This window comes from Trachemys scripta, chromosome 7 (genome assembly GCF_013100865.1).
Source record: "Trachemys scripta elegans isolate TJP31775 chromosome 7, CAS_Tse_1.0, whole genome shotgun sequence".
Lineage (NCBI taxonomy): Eukaryota > Metazoa > Chordata > Testudines > Emydidae > Trachemys > Trachemys scripta.
The window spans coordinates 115744163-115757575 of record NC_048304.1 but is presented as its reverse complement, the minus strand read 5'-3'; the positions used below and the strand labels follow the sequence as shown (position 1 = coordinate 115757575).

The 13413-nt window shown below is 43.8% G+C and overlaps 1 long non-coding RNA gene across 3 annotated transcripts; it reads left to right on the top strand.

Annotated features, from left to right (window-relative positions):
* Positions 1–850: 850 nt before the first annotated feature.
* LOC117880541 lies at positions 851–13190 on the top strand. Of its 3 annotated transcripts, none has more exons than XR_004646550.1 (5): positions 851–1127; positions 2122–2177; positions 3109–3140; positions 6163–10223; positions 12291–13190. It is a non-coding gene; the product is annotated as an uncharacterized LOC117880541 (long non-coding RNA). The 3 variants fall into 3 exon arrangements; XR_004646552.1 differs by having other exon boundaries at positions 2119–2177; XR_004646551.1 differs by lacking the exon at positions 3109–3140.
* The last annotated feature ends 223 nt before the right edge of the window (positions 13191–13413 follow it).

Here is a 13413-nt window from a genome sequence, read left to right as displayed (position 1 = left end):
ACCCTTCTCGGGTGATAACGAATGAAGCCCTAGCAACATAACACCCTCAGCAAGGTAAGTAAATATGTGCGGGAAACTGAGGTACAAAGAGATTATGACTTGCTCAGGGTCACACTGGGAAGTCTATGGCAGAGGTGGGACTAGAATGTGGCTCGCCTGACTATCAGCAGGGCCTGTACCTTTACCCAGCAGACCTTTCTTCCTTCCTCCTTCTAGATTGAAGAACTGAAATAATTCTGCAGCTCTGTAAAATATCCCCACCTACAAACTTCCCTGACCTTCTATTACCTGGGTGTGGTTTTGTTTTGTTTTGCTTTTAGTCTCTGTGCAGACAATTGAATATATTTCTGAAAGAAGTGATGTCAGGAGTCTTACGTCTTCCAAGAACCGTTGTTTCCATACGCATGGGCTCTATAGACTGGGACAAATACATAGTTAGAGTTTGAAGGTATCTGGTAATTTGAATTGGGGTGATGGCCAATCTTTAAGGGTCTACAGCTGGAGAGGAATTCATTTACTGGATTGCCTTTAGAGACCATCAGCATTTTTAACTGTCTTTTATCTACAGTGTTCTGTTCTTGCCCTCTATTGGGCATATGAACGAAATACCCTGAACTGATTTTAATTCCTAAGGGCCTGATCCAAAACCCATTGAAGTCAATGGAAAGACTCCCATTGACTTCAGTGGGCTTTGGATCGGGCCCTTAAACCCCCATGTAAATGTAATTGCTGCCCATTATTGGACAATGAACGTTCTGTTAGCAGCAAGCTGATTGGCCAAATGTTCCATCCTATTACTGTTAAATATATACTAATACTCAAGTAAATGACACAGTCCCTGCCCTGGAATTCACTATCTAAATTCAACATGACAAGTGCAGCTCTGAACAAACAGGGTGAGAAAAGATAAGGGTGACAATGCTATCACATGGTGAGGCGCTGCAGAGTAGCCATCTGTAAAAGGAATTGACAAGGTTATGCTGCACTCTTGTAAGTGATCCCTGAGTCCGAAACTGGCTGTCTCTATCGAGACTGGACAGGGAGCAGACTGGAAGCAAATCTCTGTGTGGGTGCTCATTCGGTCATTCCTGTGCTACACTCACGATGTGCGTATAAGCAGCTTGATGGTGAGGTTTAAAATTGTTATGGTTATTTTGTTACCTGCTTCTCCCCTTTCCTCTCCTCCCACAGGAAGGGTGATCCAGTGGTTAGAGCACTAACCTGTACTGTGGGAGACTGGATTTAATTCCTGCTCTGCCACAAATCCCGTGTCACCCTCGGGCAAGTCACTTAGTCTCTCTGTGCCTCAGGTCCCTGGCTGTAAAATGAGGATAATAGCACTGTCCTACCGCACGGAGATCTTGTAAGGATAAATGCATTGAAGATTGTAAGGTGTTCTATGGTATGGGGGGGGGGGGGGGGACTGTATAAATACCATAGACAGATATACATACTTTTCATAGGCAGGACATAGAAGGAAAGCTATAGAAGGGACCTCATACTGTGAGGGCAGTGGCATGGCAAACCAGTAAGGTTAGCTACACCTGAAAAAGAAACCAACCTTTTTTTTTTGTATTTTTCCATGTTTTTGGCCAGCTGGTGAGAATTTCTGAAAAAGGTGAATGATTTCTTTTTAAAGGGGACAAAAAAATTTGCCACTTTTAAAAAAAATTTTTTTTACCAACCAGTTTTTCTAAATGACAATATGATATTTTAGTGTTGTGCCTCTTATAACACACCCAAAGCATGGTGGATATTCACAGTAATAATACTTTGCATCAATATAGCGCTTTCTTCCCAGCATCTCAAATAACTTTATAAATAGGAATGAACAAACGAGTCCTTGTGAGGTTGCAAGATGTTGCATTATTGATCCTATTTTAGGGTTGGGGAAACCAAGGCACAGAGGTTAAGAGACTCAAGGGCCAATAGATTGTTTGCAGCAGAGCCAGGAATAGAACTTAGATAGTGTGGTTCCTGGTACAGTGCTTTAATCACCCTGCTACTCTACAATTACCTTGCCTACCACCTCTTGTGTGACTATACGACATTCGTGTTACCATCGTTAAAAGTGCTGACACTTAAAAAATACTTCAGCTATTATTTGTTTGCCAATAGCAGATCCTTCCTGAATGAGGGCACTAGGGACCATGGCATGAGAATGCTATTGCAAGAAGGTGAGTGACAAGCATTTAATTTCCAGGGCTGTTAAACAGATTTTGTTGTTGTTGTTGAGCTCTTCCCGTGGGAGAGAAGATGATGTAAATGGAATACCCCAAGGGGAGTAGCTTGTTGAAACTTACAGTTGAGCCTGCAAACCAGACAGCGTACTCGAGTTAAATGTGCCAGCCCCAGCCTTTTATGTTAATACTGTGAACAGAACATTGCTTGCTGTGTGTTTTGAGATACTTACCTTGTGGGCTGACCTCAGTCATACAGCAATCTTGACTTTAGATGGATTGATTGGCTCCATTATTGTGCCATGGTGGTTTTGTCATTCACTGTTGTCAGTCATAATCTGGACTAGTCATCGGAATATAGATGTGGGGAAATAACCATTACTTCATTGAGTCTGCCCCCCTGCAACTATAGGATACAATCCCTCCTGAAAAAGAGGAGGCAAGACTGGGATACTTCCACCCAACACCCCAAAGGCCAAATATACTCATTTATTACAGGAGTGTGTGAGAGGGTGATAAATATAGTAAACCATCTCCCCATAGGGGAGGGTAGTCCAGTGGTTAGGGTCTAGCCTGGGTTCTTAGAGACCTAGGTTCAGCCCCTGTGCCTCAACTTCTCATCTATGAAATGGGGATAATACTACCCTACTTCACAGGGATTCTCTCTGGATAAACACATTAAAGACTCTGAGATACTACAGTGATGGTGGCCATAGATACTGTTTCATCTGCACTAGCTTCTAGAGAATATAGGAATTTGATTTTTTCCCCATATCAACAGTACAGTAACCCTCCCCCAATTACCCAAAATCCTCCAAATTATCCATATTTCCACACTATGTTGAATACCTGTGATATAGCACCACTGCTAGAAGCAGGCCTTCTAGCAATGATGAATAATGATTTTCATTTTCAATGTGCTTTACAGACATTAACTCATCCTCACAAGTTGCTTGTAAGGTAAGTAAGTAAAATAAAGTGTTTCTTTTCCATGGGAGATTTCAAAACATTTGAATTGTGTTTGGAAATTTTCTGCAATTTTTTTTTGGGGGGTGGGGAAGGAAATGAAGCCCAAACTCTTTTTCCATTTTGAAAACCAAAAAGGTTTTGGCTTTTCTAGGGTTTTTCCCTCTTTCTCTCTCTCCCCCCCCCGCTCCTTTTTCCATTTTGGCATGAAAAGGGGAAAGAAGGGAAAAAAAGAGGACAAGGAGAAAAGGGAGATGGGGAAATGCTGAGATGCCAAAATGCATTTCTTTTCTTTTTGTAATTGTTTCTTTGTAAAAGTGAAATTTTGAAAAGTACAAACATTTCCATGTACACTTTAATCAAAGGGTAATTTTCACTGAAAAATATTGTTGAATGAAAAATGTCAACATCTCTGGGTATTATCATCTCCATTACATTGATGGGGAAACCGAGTCAAAGAGGCAAGGTGACTTAACCAAGGTCACAGAGGAAGTCACTGTCAGAGCTGGATTAGAATCAAGAGTCCATGGATCCCCATCCTATGCTCAGACCACATTTGTCAAAAAAAAAAAAAAAAAATCACCCAGGTGACCCTACAATAATGGGTACAAAGGTACCAAGGATACAAAGAGCCCAAGGAAACCCTCCATGGGGAGAGTGCTACGGGTTAAAGTGTGCTCCTGAAACTTGGTGCAATTTCCTGCTTGAAGATCTCAAGGCATTCTGCCCCCAGGAGGGATGGAAGAGAGGCTGGCAGCTTTGCAAGTGGGGTAGGGGCAGAAATACAATGGTTCCTGACATGCCAACTGGTACACCCTGCCACTGATTCCCCCTCCCACAGAATCCCTAAGAGAGCAGCAGCATCAATGTCAGGGTGGATTTCTCCAGGGATCGCTGATGGATTTTCAGGGGAGCATCCTCGGCAAAGCAGCCTTTCTGTCTCTGTGGATGCCCCTTAAAATCTGTGATGCCCCATGGTGCATGCTCTTGGAAATGACTTTTTACTGGTTTGAAGGGTGTAATCATCACTCCCCTCCTTCTGATCTTTTTTTCGGGGAAGGGGCGCTTTATTCCACTGGGATGGGGGACAGATATAGGGCAGGAAGGATGGGTTGCAGATAGCATAGCTCCGTGTTGTATTTCAATGGGATGGGGGGAAGCAACAGGGGTGTGGTGTAGTATGGGGGGGGGGAGGTGTTCGTAGATCTATAGATGCTTGCATTAATTGGCTGCAGTTTACAGCCTGGGTTTATCGCTCAGCTTTTAATTAACTGTTTCCGGATTTAATCTCACAAATGTTCCATCTTCGTCCTTGTTTAATCTGGTATTCTAATGGCGAGCTTATTTATGCAGGTCAATACTGTTTACAAACATGAAAGCCGCCTGTTGGTTTTTGAACTTTAGACACGATGACATCGGTTATCAATAGCGAAAGCAGCCTCGGCAGGTGGCATGTCAATATGCAGCCAGTCAATATTCAGAGAGCAGCGAAGATTAAAAATTCTTTTAGCAGGAGTGGGAGGGGGCTCCCTGATCTCCTTGTCCTATTATCATATTGAGGATTTAGGATCTCCCCCCATCCTTTATTCCCCCTTCATTCCCAGCCATCTGAATGGAGCACTAATGAGGATAATCAGGTTATTCAAGAACATTCATTGTAGGGGGAAAGAAACCCAAAACCATTGCACAAACCTGCTTGGGAAGGTCTTTCTTTTTTAGAATTTCCTTCAGTTGTCAGCGAGTTTCTCTCCATTGAAGACTTGAGGTAACAGGGATGAAAGGTGGGCTTGTATTTTTCACTTGCTCTCAGGACCTACCTTACCATTTATTTAATTTGAAATTACTGATAGCGCTGATTATTTTTTGCTGAGCTACTCCAGTTTTTTCCTAGTGAAACTCCATTGAATTCAGTGGAGTTACACCAGCATGAAACAGGAGGAACATACTGGAAAATCAGGTTTAGGGGCTATAAAAAAAACCCCTTTAAAAAAACCCATCTTGGACAGTAATCGCTTGGTTTTGCTCCAGGAATAATATGAAGTCCTGGAACAAAGGACTGGGTAACACTTGATTTAGGACCCAATCCTGCAGTCATAACTCCTGATTCTCTACTCCCTTGCACCTTGCTTAGTCACTTTCACTGATGCAAATGTATGTCTGACAATGTATGTCTTCCATCTGTGTTGCACAGGGGTAAATGACTAAGGCCCCAGTCCTGCAAAGACTTATGCACATGCTTATCTTCATGTGCTGTGCGTGGTCCCAGATAAAGTCAATGGAACGATTTGTATTTGTATAACGTTAAGCACACGGGGAAACCTTTTCAGAATGAGGGCCCGGGTCCTGTAGAGAACCAGGTTAAAGGGCGTTTTCCTCAGTAAAGATTACAGATCAGGGCCTGATTCTGATTTTATAGCAGTGTACTCCTAATTTACATTGGTGTAAATGAGCTTGCACCGCTCTATTATTATTATTTGTTTGTTTGTATTACCATAGCATATGCTAGGTGCTGTACAAATATATATGTTAATTCCATGCTTGCTGTAACTATGGCTGTTAGTTGCTACCCCTCCATTCACAAGCTTCTAATAATCAATAAACCAGAGTGTTGGTGAGCCAGACGCATGCATACCCCATCCTGTCTGTAATAATACTTTGCACTTAATTACTGGCATTGGGCCTGTTTCTTTTCTCAGTTATATCAGGGCATGACCAGGTATAATTCCATTCAAATCAGTAACATTGTAAAATGTGTGCCTTTTGGTGCAGAACTCTTTGTATAACGCCAATGACTGTTTAGGAGTATGTTATCAGACTGCGCAGGACTTTAATAATTCACTTCCTTATTACACTTCCTATTATATTACACTGTGCTGGTAAGGCCTGGGCATAGATTAAGGGATCCAGTCCTTTTATTTAAACTTTTGCTTTGACTTTTAAGTTTCAGACATCTGCCTTGTTAGCTGACATTTGACACTTTGTTTATTTTTGTGTCCCTTTTCAATTATTTCACCAGGGACAGGCTCCTTCTGTTTATAATCATGCCATTTGCATGCGGATCCCTCGAATTGCTTTTAGCAAAGACCCTCCACAGAATCCCAAGAAGCTGTTTTATTGCAACCTGCCTGAGGATTCCGGAGGGAATGTCATTACTTGGGTTGATTTCCTCCCCCCAAATTACCTGCAAGAGGGAGAGTGCTCATTCCTGAACCAACTGCCGGAAACACAGGATCACACTGGGAAGCTACAGTAATGCAATGCTCCTTAAAACAAAGCCCTGAACATATTTTTACACAACCCACCCTTGAATGCAGTCCCGGCGGCTACAAAGCTGCCCATCTTTTCTCTAGCAACTTGTGGTTCACCACAGCCTTTGTAACGTTGGCAGAGTAGGAGCAAATACTCGATCATTTCTGCTTTATTCTCTTTAGCCACAAAACCCAGCTCCCAAAGCGCAGTGCTGTTTTTAATAATGACATCTTGAGCGCCTTTCAGAGCCTGTCTGAAAGAAAATACAGGCCTTTAATAAGTTATTTTAATGCCCTTAACTCTGGAGAAAAGGAAGCAGGGGGACATACATCTCTGCAAAAGTTTCAGAGTCTGGAAGAATCTGATTCAGAAACAAAAGCCTTTTGAATCTCTCTTGATTCCCCCCCCCCATTCCTGATCTTCCCCTCTCTTTCTTCCTTCCTTCACGTTCCCCCCTCCCCTGCTGAGCAGTAACAGTGCCAACTTATCAGATACGTTTAGCTGCCAGCTTCCCAGATCCTTTCCTTTGAATGTGACCTGGCAGCAGCTTGGTGGAACTTTTCAACTGCTATATGTGTCATATGCTATGAAGAAGAAGAAGAAAAACGGAAGTATAATGACTACTGGAATACATGATTCATGGCAAAGTCAAGAGTGGGGGAATGCGAGGCAATTTATTTTAACCCGTAAGGCAACTAACTATCCAACAGGAGACGGAGATGGGGAAACAAGCATTGTAATATTTTGCCTTCATCTGAGGATCTCAATCCCCTTATAATCAGCTATGAATTAAGGCTCATGACAGCCCCTTGGCAATGGCTTGAGAAAAAGCTAGGCAGGGGGAGTGAAAATGAAGGGGCCCTGAAGCAATATGGATAGCAAGCGGGCTGTCTAAAATGGGTGGCAGGACAGTGGTTACACCTGTGCCACAATGGTTGTGTCATTCAATCAGTCTGACACGGGGGAAATGAAGCACATAGCCGTTAAGTGACTTGTCCATAGTAAGACGACAAGTCAGTAGTAGATTTGAGATTAGGAACCAGGTATCTTGACTTCCAGTCTTCTGCTTTAACCACTAGATGATACTGCCTGTCTTTAAAATAAAAATCCCCAGCGTAGAAACATGCAGCTTCACCTCCGTGAGTGCCTGTTCAGGAAATGGTCTGTTCTAATACATCTGATTACTATAAAACAATGACCATCCTGTGTGTCGTTGTAAACATTTTTTTAAAAAAAGGGGAAAGTATGACTCAGAACACTGGTCCTCCTCCCAGCACTGCCACTGTCTCACTGAGGCCAGTCACCTATCCCGCTTTGTGCCTTAGTTTACCCCTCTGTAAACCAGATATAGTAATCATTTTTCATTATTAAGTACCTGGAGGAAAGTCTCAGGCGCAAATAAAGACAGCCCTTGCCCTGAGGAGTTTGCTGGTCCTCAGCTGCCCCATTAGCAATGTCAGGAGACTTAATGAATTACTTTTGCCAAGTGCTTTGAGACCGGGGTTGACAGGCACTATAGAAATGTAAAATATAATGATTAATTGCCTTTTCTTGGTGGGAAGTTGGTTCACTTTGCACCAAGAGAGGTGCCATCCTCTCTTCACTTTCTGTGACTGGCAAACCAGAGGGAGTGTTTAACTTTAAAAAAAAAAAAACCCAACATCTTTACAAAGTAACAAATTAAGATGCAAATCTGGAGGGGGGGGGGTTGGGGTTTTTTTTTTTTTTTTTGCTAATTGGCAGAAAATTAATGAACGTGTAGCTGACTGAGCAGATGCTCTCATCAAAAAAGGCAGATTTGGAGTTTCTCTAACCCTCCTTTTTGAAAACACATCAAGAAGGCAGTAGCATGTGGCAGGTCAGGAATTAAGCGAAGGTAACTGTACAGATTGTAAAGAACACAAAGGAGGGTTTTATGCGTGTGTGTGTGTTTTTTTCTTCTCTCTCTTTTGTTTTAACTTCCTTGCATTGGATTTTATTTTATTTTTTTAAAACCCATATTCCTCTGCAGCTCATAATTAGCAGCCAGGCCTCTGGGACCTAATTAACCAATTCAATTAACAAAAAAAGCATACAAGTCACCCTGACATTTGTCAGCCATTAGGAGGGATGTGAGTCTGGCTGGTTCTGCCGACATACTAATGATGATTAGCTCATTTGCAGCTCACTTTTACCCTAGGTGTCCACCTGGAGAGACTGGCACAAAATGCTCTTCAGAGAGAGAGGGGTTGGGGCTGGAGCTGGGACTGGGAAGAACATGGCCATGACCCTCAAAGGGAGTTATGACCTTTTATTGAACGTACAATCAATATGTTTTTGCCTCAGTTAAGAGAAGCTGCTGTCCCCTCCACCAGCTTCTATGCTTGCTAACCTTCAGAAGAGCACTAGCCCGGAGAGCCGGGGTCCCATACTTGCCTCAGGGGCTAAAATCCCTTGTTTTCAACTCCTTCGATGGGAGAGGCCTTTCTTTTCCTTGTCGATAGCACTCTTTGCTTGCTTACCACAGCAGGGCTCCTTCGCTTGGCTGGGCTGTTTCTTAGTTCAAGCCAAGCTCTTTGTTCTTGGGATTGATTAACTACAGCACTCTATATAATATAGGCAGATATTTATATAGGCGTCGCTCCCGTCCCTGCTTCTGATCTTTCTTAATTTAACTCCATTTCCCCAACAGCTCTGGTTTGGTAACAAGCGGCTGATTACGATGGAAGTGAAACCCCAGAAAAATACGGGGCCGAAGTGCTGACAGGTTGAGGGGGCATGTGCCAGTTGCTTTTTAACACCCAAGAGCAACTTCCCCTTTCCCATTTAGGGGGGATGTCACTGCCCGATTTCAGTCTCTCTAGATATTTGCGTAGTGCTTGTCATCCGAGTGTGCGCCAGATCCAGCTGCTGTTGAAATCAATGGAAAGACGCCCATGGATTCAACGGGATCAGGCCCTTGCAGCGCTTTGTCCAGAGGAGTGAAATTCCCTAATGCTATAAAGACTTCAGGAGAGGCACTGTGGGTGTAGGCATGGGGGCGGGGGGCAGCTATGGACTGGGATTGTATGCAGTGGAGAGGTGTTTTGCACCAAATCCAGCCTGGTGGGAGTTTTTGGCAGGATAAGAGCATGGTCCAATGACTTAGGCCCCGGGTTGCAAGCTAGCCAGCATGGGTACTATTCCCAGTTCTGCTGCTGACCTACTGTGGAAAGTCACTGCACCTGTTTCCCCTCCTACCTGTTGTTTAGTTAGACTGCAAGCTCTTCAGGCCAGGGACTTTCTGTGCCCATGAGTAGTGGGGCTTTGTTCTTGGTCGGCCCCCTGGGTGTTATTGTAAATCATACCATAATAATGGCTAGTGCTTATGCTGATCCAGTGGTCACAATCTCCACTGCAGGGTTTACACAGGGGTCATGGCAACTATTTCCCTCAGTACATCTGGAGGGGCTGTGGAGCTGACCCTGCCCTCAGTAGCGCTGATCCCCGCACCCGTTTATAGATCTCTACACAATCCATTTGCCTGGAATCTTCCACGAGCTTGGGTCTGTGCATTTCATTCTCCTTACCTATTATTCTGGTCTATAATAGTTGTCTACCTGCCCCAAGAAATGGCAACTTTGCAGATCACTGATGGATATGCATAAGTAGGGTTTCAGCCTGGGTTGATGTTTCTAGCAGGTTTTCTGCTGATGGGATAAACTGTCACCTCTCTGTATCCAGAGATGAGAACAACAGCAAAGTAAGGATTGAAAGACACAAGGAATGACTTTTTACTGGAGCAGAAAGCATCCTGTATTTTAAAGGGATCCGGAAACTGTCCTTAATTTGAAGTCATCTTCATTCCAGGTATGTCTTGATTAATTACCATGAGGCTGATTAAGCATCTTGTGCAAAGCAGAATCTGTCACACTAGACAGAGCCAAACATTCCATCCAGGAAATGTACAGAGCACAATAGTAAACATATAGAATTGGAACCATTCATGTATTAACAATCTAGTGGCGGCAGCCTTTTATTGTCATACACATTGTTAAACTCACAAAGAGCAACTGGTAGGTTAAACCTATTTTAGCTGGCAAAGCTCAACAAAAATCCTTGCCACCAAGCATTTGATACTGATCACAGTGTCACATCAGGGAACAGCAGCTCAAAAGAACAAGTCATTTTTATTTCTGAACTTTACAGGCGACATCCTCTCCTCTGCTCCGGCTCCCCAGGTCTCAGTCCTCTTAGGAGGAGGAGGGGTTTTTTTGTGTGCCACTCAATGACAGCAGATTCATGGGGGGAAAAAAAGAAGGAAACAGACAATGCTGCATTGAGGCAGCAGAGGTGAACTGGGAATTCATTCAGTGTGAATGTCGTGCACCCGAGGGAAATCAAATCCAAACCTTGGAATTACAACAAAGGGCGTGGCTTCGGGTTTGACTTTTGACGGCACCATTTGGAACAATTATGGAATAAAACAGCTGCAGTATAGTGGTGAGATCTCTGACCTAGACTGTCTCTCTAGAGACATCCTAAATGGGAATCCACACAAAAACCTCTACTCAACTTAGTTTCTTTAAGTTACAGACATTGGCAGTAATTTATATATTTTTCCCTTTGCGTTTTCTAGGCAATGGGACAAATATATGCCCAAATATATATATACATATGGTTCAAGCTAGCCCAAATCTGCTGACCTACTGGGCATGCTGAAAAGACACTTGTTTGAGAGGGTTTTTGGAGAAGGCTGAGGGTTTGCTTCCCATAATGATGATGGGGTGGAAAGGAGTTTCTGGAGTTGTCTGCCTGGCTCAGTTCCTGTTCTAATAGTTTCTTAATGCTGCAGGGGAGTTTATTGTGTTTTTAATGATGTGTTAGAGCCTTGTATCGTTGTTGTTGTTTTTTAAATCTAAATAAATGGCCTTTGATTTCAGTAAGAACCTCTCACCATGGGTCACTGGAGGACCTTGGACCTTCAGCACAGAGCTTGGTCGCTGCCATTTAAATTAAGGAGGAATTCCGCTAGCTGGGAGCAATTGTAGGCCCTTATTTTCTATGCTAGCTACTAGCAAGACACACACCCTTAGTTAGTATGTTACATGTGGACTGACTATATGGATGAAGATGGCTTTTGGATTAAGAACTGGATATTTGCAGGCAGAAATGAATTAGTAATGGAGATACAGAGTCTTTGACCTCTAAATCATGTCTTCAAAGCCACCAGCAACCAAAAATTGCTACTATCTGATGGCTGGTTGCCTGTGAATGACAAATCAGTTGGTGATACTAGTCCAGTTCTTAGGGGTCAAATATCCATGTCACCCAATGTTCTTGCTAGTCTACTCAGCAGAGAAACCCAAAAATGAATGTGTATGGAGGCTAAAAGACCATCCCCACCAGAGATTGAACTGGGGACCTCCAGAACTAGAAAAGCATAAGCTGCTACAGCTTGAGCTAAAGACCTATAGCTGGGGTTGTAACAGATGTATCCTCTGCAGATCAGGTCACGCATAGCAGTCAACACATACACCCACTCACCAGTGGTTTACACTAGCAATGAGACCTGCCATGAAAGCAATAGCAGCATCTCACTTGACGATAACCAAGCAATGTAATATGACTCCATGACTCACCGCTGCCCCTTCTGGTTCTCATGTTAGCCCCCTCATCATGTCATGGCTGAAATGAGTTAACAAGCTCCTCAGGACAGTGATCATGTCTCCTAGTCAAGAACCCAGCACACTCCCGGGGCGAACGGTAAGATAATAAGGGGAAGCCCATCTCACCATCCCCAGGGCCCATCAAGAGGGATCTAAAGTAACCTATCACCATCATCATACCTAAGGATACAGGCACAAGTTGGCTATTGCCATGCTTTTAGAGTACCTTAAAACTCTTCTCTATCCTTCCCACTGTGTCCGTGCACAGGACTAGTCCCTAGAAGAGGCGACAGTGAGTGGATGCACTATTCAGACTAAGCCCCATCAACCAGAACTTCAGTGCCCTGTGCAGCTTGGATTAATTGACTGCCCCGACACTGACCAGTGGCTCTCACACAGGGTCCAGTGGTGATGGCTTAGTCACCGTTGAGAATGCTGAGAACTGAATAACACCCCTACCTGCCCCGGCATCTAGAGTAATGCAGCGTCACTGCTCTGATGTACACAATGCCTCCGAGGAAGGAATCTTGTGCCTCTGCCAGCCAGCCAAACAGCACCCGGAGGCTGTTGGCTCGGCCATGGAAGTAATGCTGTAAATTGAACCCTGCCATCTTGTGGCAGTTTGGCAAGAGACAGCAAGAAGAAAAGCCGGTCAGGTGGCCATGCTGCTCCAAGGCTTGCAGACTTTAAAGAGGCTTCCAAAGGATGATTATTGTCTTGAAAATGAGTATAGCACCGCTGCCAATTTGTGGTCCCAGTGGCTGTCACTATGTTGCGCACCATGGCCAGTTTCACAGTGACAGTGGGAATAGAACTTGCATCCTCCTCCTCCGAAAGGTCAAACACCTATTATTGTGGTTGGAAGAGACTCTCCATTAGCTTTGGAGACAATGACATACAGTTGAGCTGCTTTAATTATATCCACTAGCGGGCTGTGTGCACTAGACGGTATATTACAGTCTTGCTACTTTTTATCCCTAGCAACTATTTCCCCTTTGAACTTTCTGAACTGTTTTGGGAAATGGCTTACCCTGATTTGGTTTTGAGTCTTCATTGACTATCCACCCTCGACCCGAAAGAGACAGTTTCATTGGCTATGGCTTAGATTGGTAAGCACTTACTTGCATACGTATGTGCTGCTCGTGCTCATTAAAGCATTCACAATCTGTCTCTATGATGCTATTGATCGGGAAGAAAATCCCATTGCCAAGTTGCAAACAGAGGGCCGCAGAAGCCCGGCACAAATAAGACATCTCTGTGTGTTGTGGAACACTGTTTTTAGACTCTTAACACTGATAGTACAGGAAACATCTGGCTCCCGGTGAAGCGAGAATTTACACGGCTTCTGAGCACTAGTCAGGGTTCTGGAAGGGGGCTGATGGTACCACAGC